Source organism: Macaca nemestrina, chromosome 13, assembly GCF_043159975.1.
Source record: "Macaca nemestrina isolate mMacNem1 chromosome 13, mMacNem.hap1, whole genome shotgun sequence".
NCBI lineage: Eukaryota > Metazoa > Chordata > Mammalia > Primates > Cercopithecidae > Macaca > Macaca nemestrina.
In genome coordinates this window covers 62,474,624-62,495,401 of record NC_092137.1, presented here as the reverse complement: position 1 = coordinate 62,495,401, position 20,778 = coordinate 62,474,624, and the positions used below count along the sequence as shown (strand labels likewise).

Genomic DNA, 20,778 nt, shown 5'->3' with positions numbered 1-20,778 from the left:
TGGCATCTGCATACAACGGTATATCCCTCGGCAACAGAAAGGGAAACTATAGTGAATGAAACATTACAACATTACATTGTGAATGAAGGCCAGAACCAAATTTTTATTTATATTAACTTCAAGAACAGCCAAAATGAATTTAGGTTCTAGAAATCTGAAAGTGATGGAGGTGGTGGGCTTGGAGAAGGATAGGAGGGAACTTCCTGGGGTACAGAAATGTACCATGTAGGTCTTGATTCTGACGAAGGCTCCATGGATGTATACATTTGTCAAAACCTAAAGTGTATACTTAAGATATCTATTGTTTGTAGCAAAAAGAAAAAGGGAAATATAAATGCTCTTTTAGTGAAATATCAAAGGATTTCAGGCTGTGGGCAATGGAAGAATAAAGAATGAGTAATGAGATGGTTTGCTGGGGATATCCAAGGTTTTAACACTATTGACACGGATGGCCTATATAAGAAAACATTTAAGCCAAGGTGACATTAAAAGACAGCCCAAAAAACTGGAATGGCAATGTTCTATAAAGAGCTGAGGATTTTCTTATCAGGTTAATTCAACGGGGAATTTATCCTTAGGTACTATTACTCATTCCCATTTTATACCTGAGGAGGTACACATTTAGAGAAGGGCAGACTGGAATACCAGCCAAGGCAAACAGATTCCAAGACTGTACCATGCCAAAAGGTAGCTACACTTCTCCAACTTCTAGAAGAAAGTTTTGTGACTATTTTAATCTAGTATTTGCTTTTTAAAAGAAGATTTTTAGGTTCACTGGATTCTAACAAACAGTACTAAAGTAGAAGAATATCTGTCATGCTGAGAATGCTGTAAAACGTATTAGAGAGCCCAGATGAGATCAACAAGGAATTCACAAGCTATTGTGTGTCTCTAAAGATCTGTCTAGCAGATCTTAATCTGGTTGCTTGTATTTACTACTGCTGAAACTACCTTTGCAAAGATTATGGATAGTGAGAAATCTAGCATGGCTGACTCCATATCTTGCGTCTACACTCACAGGCTGGCTGTCTCCCCTCATTCCTGGGCATAGGCCAAGCTAACCACGGGAGAAATTTAGTTTACGGTTTAACTTGGAAGCACAGATGGTAACAGTCCCTCCATAAAACTGATCCCTTCTTTGTTCAGGGGGCTGAGGCTAATGAAAGGTCACAAGATTAGGATTGAGAGGGACCTGAATTCTGCTAAAATGTAAGCACAGTTTTTATAATCCCTTACTGCTCAGGAGTCATGCGGCCAGAGGCCACAGGATCTTTGACTTCCCCAAGTGCTCCTGTAGTTAACACCACTATTATAGAACCTCAGATTGGTCTTTTGAGATGTTTTGCAGACTTACCCCACCCAGACTAGAGACTCCTGACTCCCCCGACCCCCACAGACTCAGCACATGGCCTTGATTGCATCTGCAGCCAATCAGCGGCACCCACTTCCTGGTCCCCTGCCCCCGAAACTATTCTTGAAAAACCTAACCTCATGCCTCTGGAGATTTCAGTGATAACTCCAGTTACTTCTCAAATACTTCTCAAAAAGAAAAGGTTCTAACTTGGGACAATTCTCCTAATGCTAAAGTGAGCCCTTGACCCAGTACTGCTGTCTCTAGGTCTCAGGCCCTTCCTAGGCTGGAAGGAGGGCAGCAGGAAATGTGTGATGATGAAAAACTACAATAAAGAGAAAGATTTGCAAAGGGGCCAGGCACAGTGACTCACACCTGTAAACCCAGCACTTCGCTTTGGTAGGCCGAGGTGGGCAGATCACTTGAGGCCAGGAGTTTGAGACTAGCCTGGCCAACATAGCAAAACCCTGCCTCTACTAAAAATACAAAAAAGGAGCTGGGCATGCTGGTGTACTCCTGTAGTCCAAGCTACTCGGGAGGCTGAGGTTGCGGTGAGGCGAGATCATGCCACTGCACTCTAGCCTGGGCGACAGAGCAAGATTACTCAGGAAAAAACAGCACATACTATGAACAGCTAAATACCCGGAAAAATTTAACTCAGTAAAGGGATTTAAAACATTGATAGACCTTTACCAAAATTTCTAGAGTAAAAGAGGACAGCTTAGGGAAGAAAAAAGGGAAGCACAGTACTTTACATAGGGGGTTGTGAACTTCCAGAGCTAATTCTCCTAGGAAAGATACAGGGTGAATAATATGTAAAAGTGACTCCAGGTAATTTAACAAGTTTATACATCTAGATTATAGGGGAGGCCATGAATAACTGGAATCCAACCACAGACACGTGAAGCCTCTATCACGGAAAACAGCATTCTTTTGAGGATGCTTTGAGGAATAAGCTTGCTGATCCCTGGCGAGATTTCCAATTTCACCTGCTACAATTCAGCCTTTTATTTCCTCAGTCAAGGCCATGCCACGGTACAGTTCTCATATCATCTTGGCTCAAGACACAGGGACTAATCAATGGCCTTCCCGGGAACACGACTCTCACCTTTCATTTAAGTGCTCAAGGCCTCCAGGCCGCAGGCCATTTTCCTGCTCATTTCTCATTCTCACCCCCTAAGGGAAGCAGACGGCATACCACTTTACCAGGAGAAAATGGAAGCTCAGAGGGGACTGATGATTTGCCTGAATATTATGGAAGAGTTCAGTGACAAGGCTTAGACAAGACCACCTTCTGGATCCCAATCCAGGACTGTCTGGATCTCTTATTTTTTTCTATGAGGCTCAACCACATTCTAGTTACCTGGTCCAGGTCAGCAGTGAAGTCCCACAGGCTGACTATGGCATGGGATCATGGAAAACTGATAGTTACGAAGAGGCTCCAAAGAAAGGGAAATGGGGGCACCTACGAGCTCCCAGTCCCCCGTCAGGAAACAGATCAGCCTTTCTCGTAAAAGACTTAAGATTCCCAAAGGCTCAATTTGAGGCAACTCTTCCCATTACTTGCTAAAGGGTATTTCTTTCAAGCCAATCTGAAGAAGAAGGTGGAAAACACAAGATTCTCAACTGCACATTTCCATCAAGGTTAAATGTCATCGTGCACTTGTGACCTGAGCACAGTGTCTTGCGTGAGAACTCGGCTTCTAGTAGGCTCTGAGAAAAAAGCCAAGTTCATGGAAGGGAAGATAAAGCAGTGACCCCCATAAAAATATCTGTGGGAAAAAGCTCTCTAAATATCTGACTAAATATTCCCATCGCAGACAGAAAACCCAATTCCAATGTCTTTCTTCAGCAGGAAGTTACATTGCGTAAGAAGAATTTAAGAAAACTTACCCCAAAGCTGGGGGAAGATGTTATAAACTCTTGCTGTGAAACATAGACTTTTTATTGTAACAGAAATGAGAGAAAACCCCATACACAAACACAAAGCGAACTTAGCTTTTTACCTTGTCCCCAACAGGGACGGAACAGTTTTCAAACTTCAGTTGGCTTTGTTTAATGAAATTAAAATATTTAGAAAGACAGTATAACAGAAAACCTTAGCTGAAAAATGGCTTACAAAACAGGACAGACATGATGCCGAAACTACGTGACAACCTAGATAAAATACACACAGAAACAAAGTGGGTTTATTCAGGGTGGTGGGATGAGAGAGTGTTTTCACATCCTTTACCGCTGCCCAACTGTCTGCCCTGTAAGCAGCCTCTTGCGCACGCTGGGGATTGGGACACGGCACACAGCCCCATGCGGGGTTCCCTGTTCCACAGCCCACCCCGGCCTGTGCCAGCATTGCTGTATTCGCCCCCTGCAGTGCTGCATAGAGGCTGTCACAACACCTATCCCTATTACCTGCACACCTTCCCTTGTGCCTGTGCCACCTCCTAAGGGTTCCTACATGAAAATAGTGAAACATGAACACACCTGCCTTAACAAATATGTCCCAGGCACCAGCAGTCCTTTGAGGCAGATACTCTAAACTCCCACTACTTATTTCGCTGAGGTATGGGGTGGGGGACGCTGCGGGGGGTGGACAGGTAACTGAACTTGTCCGTCATACAGCTGGTAAATGGTAGAGCCGGGACTCAAACCCAGGCAATGATACCTCCAGAGTGCGAGTTTTCAAGCATCACACAATCACGGAAGCAAATGCTGCTGCACAGGGTTATGATTGCAGGAACTGAAGAGATTTGGGGCTTATTTTCCATGGTTAATCCTCTTAGAGGTAATTTTTTAAAAGCTCTATATTTATACATTTTAACCCACAAAACTACGAGTCAACAATCAGATGTGGGAGGCAGTGTACTATCCTAAGTAACATTAGTGACTCTACAGGTTACACTCTGGGCAAAATGCAGCCTCCATTCATCTCTCTCCTAAAAGAAAATGAGAACAAATGAGGCTTTGAGAGTCCCAGGTTCCCAGCCAGTAAGTGATGGAGTCAGGGCTTGCGCCCAGGCCTTCTAGTTCTGGTTTCTTCTACACACTGCACTGGAACATGGGAAAGATTACCAAGCTGTGAAAACAGACAGTGACTCACGTGGACTTTCTCCATGACCCTGGGGAAGCCAATTTCTCAAGACCTTAGTTTCTTGGCTAAGAGGCTGTTTTTTTTGTTTTTGTTTTTTTTTTAACTTCCATGCAAAACCATCGTGTTTTCAGAGGCACCCATTTTCCTATTGTCCTACTGTTCTAGTAATCAGAAGCTATGGGCTGGGCGCCATGGCTCACGCCTGTAATCCCAACATTTTAGGAAGCCAAGGTGAGAGGAATGCTTGAGCCCGGGAGTTCAAGACCAACCTGGGCAACACAGCAAGACCCCATGTCTACATTAAAAAAAAAAATTAGCTGGGCATAGTGGCATGCACCTGTGGTCCCAGCTACCCAGGATGCTGAGGTGGGAGGGCTGCTTGAACCCAGAAGATCCAGGCTGCAGTGAGCCGAGATTGTATCACTGTACTCCAGGTTGAGTGATAGAGTGAGACCCTATCTCTTAAAATAAAAATAATAATAAAAATCAGAAGCTATGATCCCTCCTCCCCCAGGCCTCCCTCCCACCCATCCACATGAGATGACCTTCAGTTAGTTTAACTCTGACCAAAGCAAAGGTCTTCAATACCTACTTAGCTCACACAGGCTATTTTCCTTAGGGCTCAAATACTGAAACAATTCCAATGTTTCATTCATAGACACTAGACTGGGAATCGCAGAACCCAATAACCCTAAAAAGGTTCCCTTCAATTCTGAGAGCCCTGTAGCACTGAAGCAAAGTTGCTGGCCAGAAAACATTTGAATGTGACCACCAACAGCCATGAGGACTCTCTCCCAGAACTCAGGCAGGGTCTGATTCCCCCACCAATGGGCTCAGGCAAGCTAAAGAAATGCCCAACAGTAACTAGCCAGGGCTAGAACGAGCAATACGTCCAAGCCAGACCCAAGACCTGTGCCAAGACTGCCCTGCACTTTCTCCTACTACCAAGATTAAGGATGAAAGAAAAGCAAGGCCTCCTTGTAACCATGAAATAAAATGACCAGTCACCCCCACCCACTCAGGCTGAGAGAAAGGGGCTGGAAATCCACGCTTCTGACTACACCCCAGCAGTGTCAGAGCTAGCAGCCTCCGTGTCTAGGGGGCATCCTGGTTCCTGCTCACTTTCCTGCTCAAACGGGACACATGAATCCTCAGAGGGAAAGAGCCCAAGCCCCCTGTCATATCGTGAGGCCAGAGGAGCATGTTCGTTCTGCCCTTTGCCCTCCCCCGCCACATCTGGGAGTCTGGCAAGAGTGGTTTACCTAAGTCCTCACCTCTCTGGCTATCCCATCTGTTGCCTGGTCCTTGCCAGCCCTTTCCAGGTTTTGCTTGGAAAAACAGAGACAGAGACAGTTTGCAGCTGAGTGGCTCTAGGGGAGAGAACAGCTCCTAGCACTGCTGGCAGATGGTAGGGTGATAAGGGTGTGAGTGGAACAGCTCAGTGGGACCAGAAGAGCTGGGCCACAGCTAGAGCTTGTTCCTTGATTGGAGAAAGAGGCCTGGCCGGGGTTCTCGCCAGGGCAAGGAAGCCTCAGAACTCCACGACTCCCTCACCAAGAGGCTGGCACTAAGCTAAGAGGATGGTTTGCCTCCGCTCTCCAGTCTAACTAACGGAACAACTGTCAGCTAGATTTAAGCAATTTGATTCCCAGCCATTACTTTTAGCCTTCATGTTCAAAATTAAAAGGGAAGCATATTTATAATGAATCTACTCACCTACACAGTCCCACAGGCGACATTATACATCAAAGCATCTGGCAGGACACATTCTGGTCCCCACTGATTACAACCCCCCAAAAGCCCGGTGTGGCCGATTTACTCAAATGATATTCATCATTTCAAATCAAATTAGCCACCAGATGTATTCTTCAAATAAACACATACAGAACTTTTGGGGAAAAAGGAGAAGGGAATTAACCCTCCCAGAGGCAATCCTGCCCTGCCTTTAGTAAAACTGAAAATGGTTTTAGGTCCTCAGATTATGTGATTTAAAAATAAGGGTAGCAGATGTTTGAGGATGGAGATGTCCCAGATCCATTTTCAGATTGGAAAACCAGTTTGGCATCTGGAATGAGAGGACCAGAATTAAATTCTGGTTATGCTACCTACTGGTTGTGTGACCTTAGGCAAGTTACCCAACCTCTCTAAGCTTCACTTTTCTCCTTTGTAAAATGGGATGATGCAACCTCCAATAGCTCTTCAGGGGTCTGCCTTCTCCATCAAACCCTAAATGAAGCACATTTCTCAAAGTTCCGTCCTTCACTGCCTCTTTAGTAAGTCTTCTCTCTACAAACTCATCCATCCAATGCCATGAGCATCACCTCCAAAAGGAGGGTTCACGGGTCAACCATCTAACTCCAGATATTAGCTTCCACATGCCTTATGGAGTCCCTCTTCCTCAGGCCCCTCTGTGCAATGGATCAAGTTCCCAGGCACCTGGTGAAAACCCCACATTACCTTGAGTTGCTTCCTGCTCTGCACATTCAGCCAGGAGCCAGGTCCTGGGTTCCTACTTCTATAACGCCACTGGTAGCTCCCTCTTCATCTTTCCTCTATTCCACAGAGCCTGCAATAGCCTACAGCCTCATTTCCCACTATGCTCCCAAATACGTCCTATTTCCCAAGTCTTCAGTCCCCTGCACACACCCTTCCTGCTCATGCTGTTCCCCCAGTTCCCCCAGACCACCACCAATATGCTACTGCTCCCTGAGAACCTAACTCTAGCTACGTGTCTGTTTTCTAGAACTCCTTTCTTCTCCACTCCCAGAGGTTGAACTCAGGGCTTTATCACTTCTCTCTCTCTTCTAAGAGATTTCCTGCCCAAGGGTATGCCCCAGCCTAAACACCAGCCTCACTGCCCAGGAGTCAGGCAGTCTGCTCCTGGTCAGGATGCCTCTACCTGGGCACCCTCCACAATTAAGGTCTTCACACTGCACCACCATTACACTCCAGCACATAGTACCTGAGACTCACCCAGCATTTGCTAAAGGAACAGATACTTTGGTCATCCGGCCAAGTTTACTGAACACAGTGTTCAGTAGAAACCAGATTAATTAAATATATATACACACTTTCTCCTAAGAGATGACAATGGAAAAACCACATGTGCTGAATTACAGACATATTTATAGAAAACTCTCACTTATTAAGAACTAAAGGGTAACAGAAAAATTTAAATAACTTGCTAGACTTAGGGGAGACAAGAATTTCAGCAGTGCTGACTCTGTATTAGACGTGAGGGTGGGGACAAGATCTGAAGAGGTGAACTGGGGTGAGAAGTACAGCTGCCCCCTCATTTCCCACAGTCAGCCCCAGACCACCAAAGGCAGCAGACACATGGGTGTGCAGCAGTGCAGGTGTGTGGGATTCAGCAGGGCTTCCAGGTGAGGGTGCCATCTTCCTCCGCAGCAGACCCGTTATCCCTCCTGCACCCTATTCCAAAATGGGGCATCTCTACCTCCTTTCTGGAGAGGGATGGACCTCCAGCAATTGTTACCTACAAGGCCGTGACAGTCATGGTAAGCATATCTAGAGGAAGATCCTTAGTACAGATTTGCAACCTGGGGGCATCTACTTACCTAAGGTGGAACAATCATTTTTTGTTTTTGAGACGGGGTCTCCACTGTCGCCCAGGCTAGACTATAGTTGCCCAATCACGGCTCACTGCAGCCTCAACCTCCCAGGCCTAAGTAATCCTTCCATCTCAGCCTCTCGAGTAGCCGGGATGCACCACCACACCCCACTAATTTTTAAATTTTTTTTGTAGAGATGAGGTCTCCTCATGTTGCCCCAGCTGAGTCATTTTAGAAAAGAAATGCTGGGGCCAGGCGCGGTGGCTCACGCCTGTAATCCCAGCACTTTGGGAGGCCGAGGCGGGCGGATCACAAGGTCAGGAGATTGAGACCATCCTGGTTAACACGGTGAAACCCCATCTCTAGTAAAAATACAAAAAATTAGCCGGGTGTGGTGGTGGGCACCTGTAGTCCCAGCTACTTGGGAGGCCGAGGCAGGGGAATGGTGTGAACCCAGGAGGTGGAGCTTGCAGTGAGCCGAGATTACCCCACTGCACTCCAGCCTGGGCAACAGAGCAAGACTCCATCTCAAAAAAAAAAAAAAAAGAAAGAAAACAAAAATGCTGGAATGCAAGCAGTCCCTTCCCGGGGAGCTTAATGCATTTTGGAAGCCCTTGGTAAGAGCTTGTACATGGCTTGGTAAATGCTTCCACTCCAACCTCTAGGACCTGTGTACAAGCAAGCGTATTCTGGCAGGCTCTCAGTGAGCCCTCGGAGAAATTTCTAAAGACTTCTCTCTGATTCATCCTTCTGCCTGCTTAGGTGAGCTGCACAGAATGTTTTTCAGTCTGGGTTCAACTAGCAGGTAGAAACCAGGCGGTAATCTAAGCAAGGGAAGTTTAATACAACAAATATGATACCTGAGTAACTATAAAGATGGAACAACAATCTAAAGGATGCCCTGAAACAGATGAAAAATATCCCCCAAAATTAGGTAGGGCAGGGGGTTTTTCTGAGTTTGTTGAAGAAAGTAAAGATGGCAGAAAAATTCCTGGGTACCTAGGCCAGAGATCACCCACAGTCACCAAGCAGCAGGAGCAACCTTCTAGGGTGCAGGCAAGCAAGGCTGGGTATATAGACAGTCAAGCAGGCAGAAGGAAGGAGGGGCACACACAGGGAGTCATCGGGTGCTGCTGGACCCGGAGTGAAGAGGCCTCCCTCTGTAGGAGCTTGCCACATCAATGCATATGCTAGGCCAGAGCAGCTTAGGGTTGTGCTCAGGACAAAGATCAGGTGACTAGCTCACCAGACGGCCAGCACCAGAGGGGGCTTGAGGTACATACATGGGGGCTGAGAGGCTGTAGGGAGCAATGATCTGGGCTGGATGAGGTCCACCCAGTCTTAGGCTCCTGGTCCCACCACTGATGCCAGAGCTGTAGAAAACAGAGCAGCGGATGCTGGAGAAAGGTGTGCCCTGCAGGAATATAGGAGTGCAGGAAAAGCACGCGCGTGTGTACACATGAAATCAGGAAGAAAAATCCCTTCCTCCTACAAGGTCCCCTTCAGAGCCCTCTACTTACAAAAGGCAAAGAAAAGACATTTAAAGGGCCCAGACCCATTTTCAGAGATCAGGCAACTGAGGGTGAATTTGGAGCATAAAGGCAATACTTAAAAACTGGCATAAGTTATAGATCTCTACATCACCAACCCAGAGTCATCTCTAACAACATTTTTATTTAAGTCTGTGGAAAAGGGGGTATAAAACATGTGTCCTGTACACTGAATTGGCAGAGGTAATACGTGACAGCCCTTTAGTCAACAGCAGGGGACAAGGCAGGACCTGAGTGGGGCTTCTAATAGGGCAAATTTCAGAAAATGCAGGGAGAAGCAGGGCAGGCAAGAGATGGGGTAGGGGCACAGAGTGTCTCCAGGCAGAGATGGACACAGCCAGTTCATGGACAGACAGGTTCTGAGGCCACACTGGAGGGCAGGTAGGAGCTGGTGGGGCCCAGGGCTGCTAGGAAGAGGACATGTGCAGCTGCGGCTAAGTGGACATGTGCAGTTGCTGCTGGATGGACCGGAGGAATGTGCCTTCTTTCATTTCCCATCTACTTAAAACAGAAAACTGACCACATCACATAGGAACATGAAATAAGGGAAAAAATGAAGAACTCCAAGTTGGATGCCCATGATTACAACTTTAGTTGGCTTTGTAGTCCCAAAGACTTAATTTCTCTAAAGCAGATTCAGTTCACAGGGGGAAGAGTGGTTTGTCTTCTGTCATCAGATCTCTAACTCACCTCTGACAGAATACAGGTATATGTGATTTGTCTTATCAAATTTTGGGGGGAGCGAGGGACAGGGTCTTACTCTGTCACCCAGGCTGAAGTGCAGTGGCGCAATCACAGCTCACTGCAGCCTCAACTTCCTGGGCTCAATCGATCCCCGACAGCTCACTTCAGCCTCCTGAGTAGCTGGGACTACACGCATGCCACCACACCTGGCTAATTTTGGTGTTTTTTGTAGAGATGGCGTTTCGCCATATCACCCAGGCTGGTCTCAAACTCCTGGCCTCAAACGAGCCACCTGCCTCGGCCTCCCAAAGTGCTGGGATTACAGGCATGAGCCACCCAACCCAACTGCTTTACCAATTGCTAATCAATGAGATTATGAGTTGTTTCTGATTTTTCCTGTAACTGAAAATACATAAACACCCTCCTAGGCACATCATCTGGTTATTTCCGGAGGAAACATTACGAAGGGAACCCAACCTTTTAAAGTCAGTTAGCAGAGAATCAAGCTATCCCCCTCACTCTCACCCTTAACCTCCCACCAAAAAGGTCAGACTGATTTATCCTCTCATTGTATACCCAAGAGCACGGAGTCATCCATGCTGACAGTGAATACTATACTCCTCTTTTATTCATTTATTTATTTTTTTAGATGGAGTCTCGCTTTCTTGTCCACGCTGCAGTCAGTGGTATGATCTCAGCTCACTGCAACCTCTGCCTCCCAGGTTCAAGCAATTCTCCTACCTCAGCCTCCCAAGTAGCTGGGACTGCAGGCGCCCACCACCATGCCTAGCTAATTTTTGTATTATTTAGTCGAGACGGGGTTTCGCTATATTAGCCAGGCTGGTCTCGAACTCCTGACCTCAAGTGATCCGCCCACCTCAGCCTCCCAAAGTGCTGGGATTACAGGTCTGAGCCACGGCACCCGGCCACCGTCCTCCTTTTTAATCTTTACCAAAAAAGAACATCTCCCTGTTTTAATTGATGCCATCTTTTCATACGCTTCCTTCCTGGTCTTCCTACTCCCCCATGCCCTTTGCCCATTTTTAACGCTGGGATGTTCTCATCTCATTTAATCTTCACAACAAGCTAAAAAATGTGAGGCAATTAATTTGAGGTCACAGAGCTAATCCCGGTGGAGCCAGCGTTTGGACTTTGGCCCCAACCTTGGGTCTAAGCTCTTATACTTTCTACCACACAACACTGTTGCTCGAGGAGGATTGAGAATCCCCGAATAAAGTTGTACTTTTAAAAAATTAAGGTACCAAAATTATTGCATTTGTAGATACCCACCCAGGAAAATGTAAGCCATTCCAAGGAAAGCCACAGGAAATCGATTTTTTTTTCCCCCCAAATTGATAAGAGAAAGTAATAATGTAAACAAAATGGCCGCTTGGGAACCACTCAATGGGTTAACATATCCAGGGGCCCTGGTCTGGTAATACTTCCGCACCATAGGCAGAATCCCCTGCAGATATGTTTTGTGATGAGTTAGTTTTAATTAGTTATTTGTATGAAAGGATGAGAGACTGCTGGGGCTTAAACTAGCCTCATCTTAAAACACCTGTCAGAGCTGGCTACAGGTGGAGAAAATCTGCCTTTCCTTCCCTCCAGCATCACAGCCTGAAGTGAAGGGAAACCAGCTCAGCTTTACAACCTGCCACAGGGTTGGGACAGTGGCACAGGGCTGCCCCAAACCCCAGCTCTCCCGGCTCTGAGAGGAAGAGCCTGTGGCAGAAAAGGGATCAAAGAACCAGCGTTACCCACCAACTGTACCGTCTCACTCTCGGTGTGTGTGGGGAGTGGGGGTGTGGGGGGGGTAAAGGGTCTGCCTGTATTCTGTGTTGCCCCGTCTGGTCTTGAATTCCTGGGCTCAAGTGATCCTCTTACCTCAGCCACGAGCTCGTAGCTGGGACTACAAGTGTGCCACCACGCCTGGCTTACCTCATTCTTTTACTTGTTTTTTCAACAACATGCACACGAATTCATACACAGATTGCGACCCAATTTCATTACCAGAAAGAAGCTCCAAGAATTTCTTTCCCAGGGCCTTATAGACCATCCACTCTAATACCTCTTTTACAGCAGAGGAGACCAAGGCACAGGGAGACAGAGCCTTGCCCAAGGCTGCCCTGGGGAGGAGAACTAGGATTTCTACCATGTGTCCCAGGGGACTGGGGAGTCCAGCAGTCAAAATTATCATTAGTAACAAAGTCTTTTTCTCACAGTCTGTAGGTTCCATTCTGGGCTATCAACATAAAAACAAAAGAGTGGATGGCCCCAGATTAGCCGGGTGTGGTGGCTCATGCCTGTAATCCCAGTTACCAGGAAGGCTGAGGCGCTTGAACCCGGGAGGCAGAGGCTGCAGTGAGATCGTACCACTGCACTCCAGCCCAGCCCGGGAGATAGAGTGTGACTCAAAACAAACAAACAAAAAAAGAGCCAAAGCATCACCTCTTCCTCCCACCCCACTGCCACCACCCAGGTTGGGCTGCTTTTATTACTTCCCCCTTGCTATCAACACCACCTCGCCCACATTTATCTGACTTAGCACATGGTGTGATTAACAGGTCTGACACACCAAGGACTTCTGGGCAGAATGGGCCATATTCACTACTGCATCTCTAGTGCCTACCACTCAACACACAATTTGAGAACAAGAAGGGGAGGGACAGTAAAGGAACCAGGACCTAACCTAAGGACATTTTGTATTCTTTGACCATTTTGATCAAACATTTTAAACACTGCTCTAGCATAAGTATCCTAAGCATCTATCAATTCCCAAGATTTCCCCTCTAGGCCTCACTCAAGACAGAATTACGTGGTGTCATCTCAAGGCAGTACATCACCTAAAAACATGGCCCAGGAAACACATACAATTAAATAAATCTATAAACAAACATAGGCCTCAGGGATGGGGGAGGTGAGAAAAAAGGCAATTAAAAATTAATAGAAATGCACAAGCATAAATTACATTTACTGGACTAGAAACAGAATCCCATTACATAAACTAAGTTATCAAAGTGACCTTGCACAAGTGCTTCTGGAAATAAGTAGGCCATCAGCCCTGTCTTGGCAGTCTTGGTGTACAGAGATGGGGAAGGGAGGGGAGATCTGTTATCTGTTATGTGGGCTCCACATGTCTACAGACACATATGCAGAAAAGGAAACTATTTTCACGTAGGTATGAAAAAGTGATTACTGTCATTTTACATAGTAAAATGCACAAGAATTCAACCAATGACCAATTTATAAAATTTAAAGATGACACCTCTCAAACTCATAAGATCGACTTTCCAAACTACACCACTCCCCACCACTTAGTTCCATTGCTGTGATAACAGGCCACACAGAGAGAAATGGAAATTTTAAATGTTAAAATAAGCACTTTAATATTAAGCACTCAGGCAATCAAATTCAATCCACTATTTTCCCTGGCATAAAGAATCATCTATGGCAGGGGTGCCCAAACCCCGAGTCATGGACCCCTAGTGGTGCATGGTCTGTTAGGAATGGGCCGCACAGCTGGTGGTGAGCAGTGGTGGGCAGGCCTGCAAGCTTTACCACCTGAGCTCTGCCTCCTGTCAGATCAGCTTGATATTAGATTCTCATAGGAGGGCAAACTCTATTGTTATCTTCGCATGCAAGGATCTAGGTTGCATGCTCCTTACTAGAATCTGATGCCTGATGATCTAAGGTGAGACAGTTTCATCCCGAAACCATCTCGCACGTCCTCCCACCCTGAAGTCCGTGGAAAACGATCTTTCACAAAACTGGTCCCCAGTGCTAAAAAGGTTGGGGACCACTGATCTACCTCACTTCCAACAGGTACTCGACAAACTTTCATGACCACCAGCACCCCTTAAAAACAACTACTGTCCTCCCCACCCATACCTCTGCTCAGCCTGGCTTCTCCTGGCTTAAGACGTCCCTTATCTTGTTTCTGTCCATCCTTACCCCCATCCTTGAAGGCCCAGGTTCAAATCCTGTCTCCTCCTCCATGAGGACAGCCTCGATTCCCCAAGTCCATGGATTTCATCCTCTCCTCCTGGCACTCAGGATCCCCCAAAAGGAGTACCAAGCCCTCATTGCCTGGGATCCACTCTCAGCTTCGATGCTTCCCAGGAGAAATGGTTCCAGGTGAGCCAGGAGGCTGGAACTAAGCAGCCTGTCCCTCAAGTGGCAAATGACAGCCAAGGGCTGGCAGGCCCCGCCCACAGCACCCAGCCACTAAGTGCCAGCGCCCCTCCTCTCACACTGAGCATCCAGTTAAAATTGGGCTCCCTCTGGGATGCTGCCTCTTCTCCACAGTCAGAGATCATCCTCCTCCCAGAGGACAACACTTCTAGTGACATGTGGCCCTGGGTGGCAACTTCAGAGCAAGGTGGCAAACAAGCAAACCAGCTCCCTGCTCCATCTCGGATTCCTGTCCCGCCTCTTCTCCCTTTCTCAAAGGCACATTAAATCCCAACACATTACTGACGAGTGTTTCAGGACTGTTGTTTTCAAGTTGTTTCTTTTTAAATATCAAAATAAACCATATACATTTTAAAATACATATCCTCAAAAAAGTAACACTTTGGCCTTTTATCCAAGTGTTCTATAAAAGAGGAGGCATCACTGAGGCCTTCAACCAAGACTTGTTTCCGTATTTAAAGAAGTGCAATAGTAACATAGCTTTCTCTGGCCACCTTCCAAGAAAAGTTTTTGTGGCCACAGTAAAAGAGAGTATGCTTGCTCGATATGTGGGCACCCTACTGAACTGCTTAGAAACTGGGCCTCTTTTACCAAGCAATTTAAGTTTTACGCAAGTAAAACTTAAGTTTCACCTCAGTTTTCAGCGAGTCTCTGCATAGGTGATCAGGTATGTGGAGGGACCAGGGACCACAGCAATCCCAGTGCCTCGGGCTTCCAAATCTCCCCTGGTCTGCGTCTCACTCTCCCTGGGGGCGTCCAACCCTCTCCCCCAAGCCTCCACTATCTCTAAATTGAGGGCTGCCCCCTCTGCGGTCCAGTGTGATCTTCCTCTCTCTCTGGATGGTGCCCATGGGCCCCTAGTCGTGAGTGGGGTAGGGATGAAAATAGAGAATCATCACCCTGAAGCTGCTGGTGGCTACCTGAAGCTTCATGATATGCTCTGTATCTGCAGTGATTTCAAAATTTCCATTATAAAGAGTTAAAAAAAGATGATCCATCAGAACTTTGAGGAATAAAAGTTTTTTTAAAAAAGAAACATTCAGTTAAAAATAGGAGTATTCATGAGAGATATTTTAAGTTCATTTGAAGAAAATAATTCCTTATGTGGTAAAGGAAGAGAAGAAAAATATAATGGCTGCATCTCAAGAATAAAGTTGCATTAAGTTCTTTATAAACAAGCTTCAAATACAACCATAAAATAAAAACACATCTCACTAGTTCCAAATGTTGACTGCTTAGAAAGGATAGCATTTGTAACACTTTGACCCTTTCATTATTAGACAAATATATTTGAATCTGAAAATATCATCCGGCTTACCAGTGAACAATCTAGAGCCAGACCTGAAGGGTTAAAAACACACATGTGCACATAAAACTCCCCACAATTGTGTTATTTCCTGATCAAGACTCAAAAAAAGAAGTACTTTGGAGAACCAGTTGGATGTTAAGTGCTTCTCAAAGAAAATAATTTTAAAAATTTCTACCAGGCACTTTGGGAGGCCCAGGCAGGCGGATCACCTGAGGTTGGGGATTCGAGACCACCCTGACCAACATGGAGAAATACAAAATTAGCCAGGCGTGGTGGCGCATGCCTGTGATCCCAGCTACTCAGGAGGCTGAGGCAGGAGAATTGCTTGAAACCGGGAAGCCGAGGCTGCGGTGAGCCAAGGTCATGCCATTGCACTCCAGCCTGGGCAACAAGAGGGAAACTCTGTGTGTGTGGGCGGGGGGCGGGATTCTGAAGCACAAATAAACTGCAGCAAGTTTATGGTCCATAGAAGTATCTTCCCAGAGTATTAACACTTTCATATTCATGAATTCAATGGATTCCAATAATAAACATGTGAAGTTGGCTGTGCAGGTTTCACGCTATTTTGCAGGGAGGTGGGAAACAGAAGCTAAGTAGGTTGCCATAGTTACAAAGACATTTGATGTCAGCTCTGGGACCAAAACCTACTTTCAAGTTCTCCATCCACATCAGCCAGTCCCCAACCCCCCAACTCCCAGATCTCCACTCCCTGTGACAGCTCTTGCTGCTTCTGGGGTCTTGCACCAATAGCAATCTCCACTGTTTCCCCCATCTTGAGCCTCTCCCCTCTCCAATGGCTCCGGGCACATGCTCCTTGTCATGCCAATTTGTCCTGCCTTGACCCTCCCAATCCCCCTCACCTTCTAGAATCTTCACAGTCCTTGCACCCTCCTGACTTTCTAGGGTACCCAATACTGCTGGCCACCATGTCTACCCCACCCCAACCTCAGGAACCCCCAGGGTTCTCCTGCATCTTGGCAGCCTTTGCTCCTTGGCCCCATCCCACAAAATGGACTCTCTCCGCAGTTCTGAGCCCAAGTCTACTGCTAGGTTTTCCCTTACCCCATATTCTTGTCCCCTAGACATCACCACAGACTCCCATATCCCATATGCTAAAAAATGCCCCAATGTACCTGTGTGATGGCCCTTCTTCTAACCTCCCTTAATTGGTTTCCAAATTCCTTTACACCCACCATGAGTCTTTTTCTCTCTCCCACCTCTTCCAAATAAAACACACACACATTTCAATCTTGTACCATCCTGCCCTGGTTTGAGCCCTCAGTTTCCTCTCTACTAAGACTAATTTTAATGAAGTGGCCTAACTCAAATATCAAACGCCTACTTAAACCAAGCAGTATTGAAAACAGGCAGCAAAGAATCAAGTCAGAGTTGATTGTTGTAAGATTGATAAACACTTAGGTGAAATATGAAGCACTGCACAGGGGATAAGGAAAGGCTGCTTTATGCAGGGTGATCAGAGAAAGCCTCTCTTCTCAGAGAAGAGGTGAGGGATAGTTCCAGGCACGGGGGAGCAGTCACCACAAAGGCCAGAGGCAGGAAAGCTGGGGGCCTTGTGCCTGGAGTGAAATGAGCGGTAGAAGCGAGGTAGGAGAGGATAGGAGAGAAGGGCAGATCACCAACCCTGGTAGGTGACATCTGAACTCTGGCTTTCTTCTGAAGAAGACAGGGAGCTACTGGAAGATTCTGAGTAGAGAAGTAACCTCAAGTCATTCAGTTTTTAAAGGATCCCTCCAGCTTCTTTCTGAGAGACTGGTAGGGGGCAAATGGGAAGCAGAGAACAGAGGGACTGCAATGACCTGCCCCAGGTCAGGCTGGCCTCATTCACTCTCAGGCCCATCTTCCTCAATGCAAACCCAGCCATAACTTGTCAGCACAGTCAGCACACCATCTCTCTCTCCCACCTGACCGCAAGAACTTTCACTGATTCCTCACTACCTCCATAACTATTAACTGCCCCATCTCTGCACGATTCCCGAGGTTGCATCATGGCCTATTACACCTTTCTAAGCACCATGCACTCCAAACCCAAGGGATCACCTGCTGTTTCCCCAAAAGACCTCTATGAGCCTTTCCATTGTGTCCTGTTTTCTCAGCCTACAATCCCTTGAGCACTTCTACCTTCCTTTCTCTGCCCCTGAAATGTTATTCGCATCCTTCAAGACCAAGCTCAAAGGCCACTTCCTTAAGAAGCCTTTCTTGGCTGCCTCCAACATGTAATTTGCTTACACCTCTACCAAGGCAATCTTACCAGTTCCTGGCTGTCTCCACCACACTGACCACTGAGGGCAGCGATCATGCCTGACCCATCTATGAACATGCACAGGCCAAGCACAGTGCTAGGCATATACCAAGTGCTCAATCAGTGCATGTTTGGTTGGAGAACAAACTGCCCACTTCACCAAACATCTTGAGGTCTTAAGGGAGAAGTATTCTAGGGCAGGTTTTCCATCTTGGCTACTGTAATCTGGAGACCAGGGGACCCTCTGATGGAGCCTCGGGGGACTGTCTACTCAGCACTAACAAAGGTGCAACCACAAGTAGGGACCACAGTGTGGACAGATTTGAACTGAGGCCTGCCAAGACTCTTGCCTTCTCTGCTAGAGATCTCTAAGCAGGCCCATATTCCATTTTAAATTTCCGTAAAAGTATTGTAAGTATGTTTTTCCCAAGGTCATTCTAGAAGTGCACAAAAGAAACAAGCACTTAGAAGGACCCACATCAAGTTAACTGTAGTTATAGTGGTGAGAGAGGGTGGAATTATTTTCCTTTACTGTATCCTCAATATTTTTGCTAAATAAACATCTAATGCAAGTCATTTAGAAAGAATGCCAAGTACTACCCAACTTACATTTGAAGAATGGGTCCAAAAATGAAAAGTACCCAACAAGGAGACATGAGGCCATGGAATTATGTAATACCACTTACACGGTAAGATTACAAGAGTTGAAAATGTTTGGGCCGGGCGCGGTGGCTCAAGCCTGTAATCCCAGCACTTTGGGAGGCCGAGACGGGCGGATCACAAGGTCAGGAGATCGAGACCATCCTGGCTAACACGGTGAAACCCTGTCTCTACTAAAAAATACAAAAACCTAGCCGGGCGAGGTGGCGGGCGTCTGTAGTCCCAGCTACTCGGGAGGCTGAGGCAGGAGAATGGCGTGAACCCGGGAGGCGGAGCTTGCAGTGAACTGAGATCCGGCCACTGCACTCCAGTCTGGGCGACAAAGTGAGACTCTGTCTCAACAAAAAAAAAAAAAAAGAAAAAAAAAAGAAAATGTTTTAAGTGGCTTGTCTGAAGCAAGCAATTAAAATAATTGGCCCTGTGCTTTCACCTCTGAAATAATTATTTCACTAAACAAAGCAGATGTTGGGAGCATCTTGGGCACTTGTCGATGACTCTTACCCAAACTAAACTCTTCCACAAGCTCCATCATCAACCATAGACCAGTTCTCATCACTGCATCCTAGCTCATGTCACACAGGTGGACAAAGAGCTCTGATGGGACATTTCAATGACTGTCTTTAGAGAGGAAATGTCAAAAATAGGCAATCAACCAACAAATAATACATCTTAAAGCTAAAGCTATATCAACAAAGTATTACATAAAGATTTGTCTTCTTTCAATAAAAGACCTACAGAACTGCTAATGAAATAGCTCATTTAAACACAAAAGATCTAGTTGCTTTAGTTATCACCCTGTTAAAGAAATAAAAAGTGGAAGAGGAAACTGTAGTCAGGCACAATGCTAGGTATTTTAGGGGTAGCTTTATATTACTTTCCCCAGTAAATCTGACATAGGGCTTTATCTTCCCCATTTTACAACTGAGAAAATTTATCCTGAAATAGTTTGTGTAATTTTAACTTTAGACATTTCCATACGTCACTGAGACTCAGATTAAATAATTATGACTATTATTCGTAGTCACACAGGAAGTGGTAAAAATAGAATTCAAGTCTATTTCACAAAAGACTACATGCCACACTGCATGACTGACTCCACTTACATTAAGTTTGACAGGTAAAACCCATCTATGATGATAGAAGTCACATCTATGATGATGTAAGAAAGAATAACAGTTCCTTCAGGGTGAGAGGGTGGGAAAATGGACAAGACATGGGCACAGGAACCTTCTGCAGTACTGAAAATGTTTATTTCTTAATCTGAGAGCTTACATACATGAGCTCATGCTTAACACTTCTCACACTTTACTGCATGTTATACATGAAGTTAAAAAAAAATCCTCATCTTATGGACTCCAAGTTTATGCTCTTAACCACTAAACCACCACATGGCACTCAGACAGAATGTAGTCACATGCTAGAATTGATTTCCTTGGATTATCAATGTTTTTCAAACATTCTGGTAAGCAAAGTACATCCTACTCATATCAGAATGAAGACACCTGAACCCTTTGTTTTAAAAATGCCACAGAATGGCCGGGCGCGGTGGCTCAAGCCTGTAATCCCAGCACTTTGGGAGGCCGAGACGGGCGGATCACGAGGTCAGGAGATCGAGACCATCCTGGCTAACACGGTGAAACCCCATCTCTACTAAAAAAATACAAAAAACTAGCCGGGTGAGGTGGCGGGCGCCTGTAGTCCCAGCTACTCGGGAGGCTGAGGCAGGAGAATGGCGTAAACCTGGGAGGCGGAGCTTGCAGTGAGCTGAGATCCGGCCACTGCACCCCAGCCTGGGCGGCAGAGCAAGACTCAGTCTCAAAAAAAAAAAAAAAAAAAAAAAAAAAATGCCACAGAATGAAAAGAATGAAAAGTAAAAAGTATCAATTTCCTGGCTACTGGGAATTTCCCCCTCTGTAGCCACATCAGAAAATGTTTTTTTAAATTTAACTTATAGATGCACAGAAAATAATGTGTAACATATTCTTAAAGTTATATATGAAAATACCTAAAGCTAAAATTGCACAAGATACATGTTATGACTCTCAAAAGACATCTGAATTTTGTTACAAAAATTAAGACAAGGCAAAAAGACAAAACTGGTAGGCAGAGG

At 46.0% G+C, this 20,778-nt stretch overlaps 1 protein-coding gene across 8 annotated transcripts in view; it reads right to left on the bottom strand.

The window, feature by feature from the left end:
- The window catches only part of LOC105465119 (UDP-GlcNAc:betaGal beta-1,3-N-acetylglucosaminyltransferase 2), a 325,143-nt gene that overhangs the window by 293,677 nt on the left and 10,688 nt on the right, over positions 1-20,778 (bottom strand). The window contains exon 1 of one of the 8 annotated variants that reach the window (XM_071076779.1): positions 14,200-15,454. The exons of 6 other annotated variants lie outside the window; for them this stretch is intronic. The gene's annotated coding sequence lies outside the window, so the exon portion shown is untranslated. Of the gene's footprint in view, positions 1-14,136; positions 14,155-14,199; positions 15,455-20,778 lie in introns of those variants that run through there. One more of the 8 variants, XM_071076781.1, reaches the window with a different exon arrangement.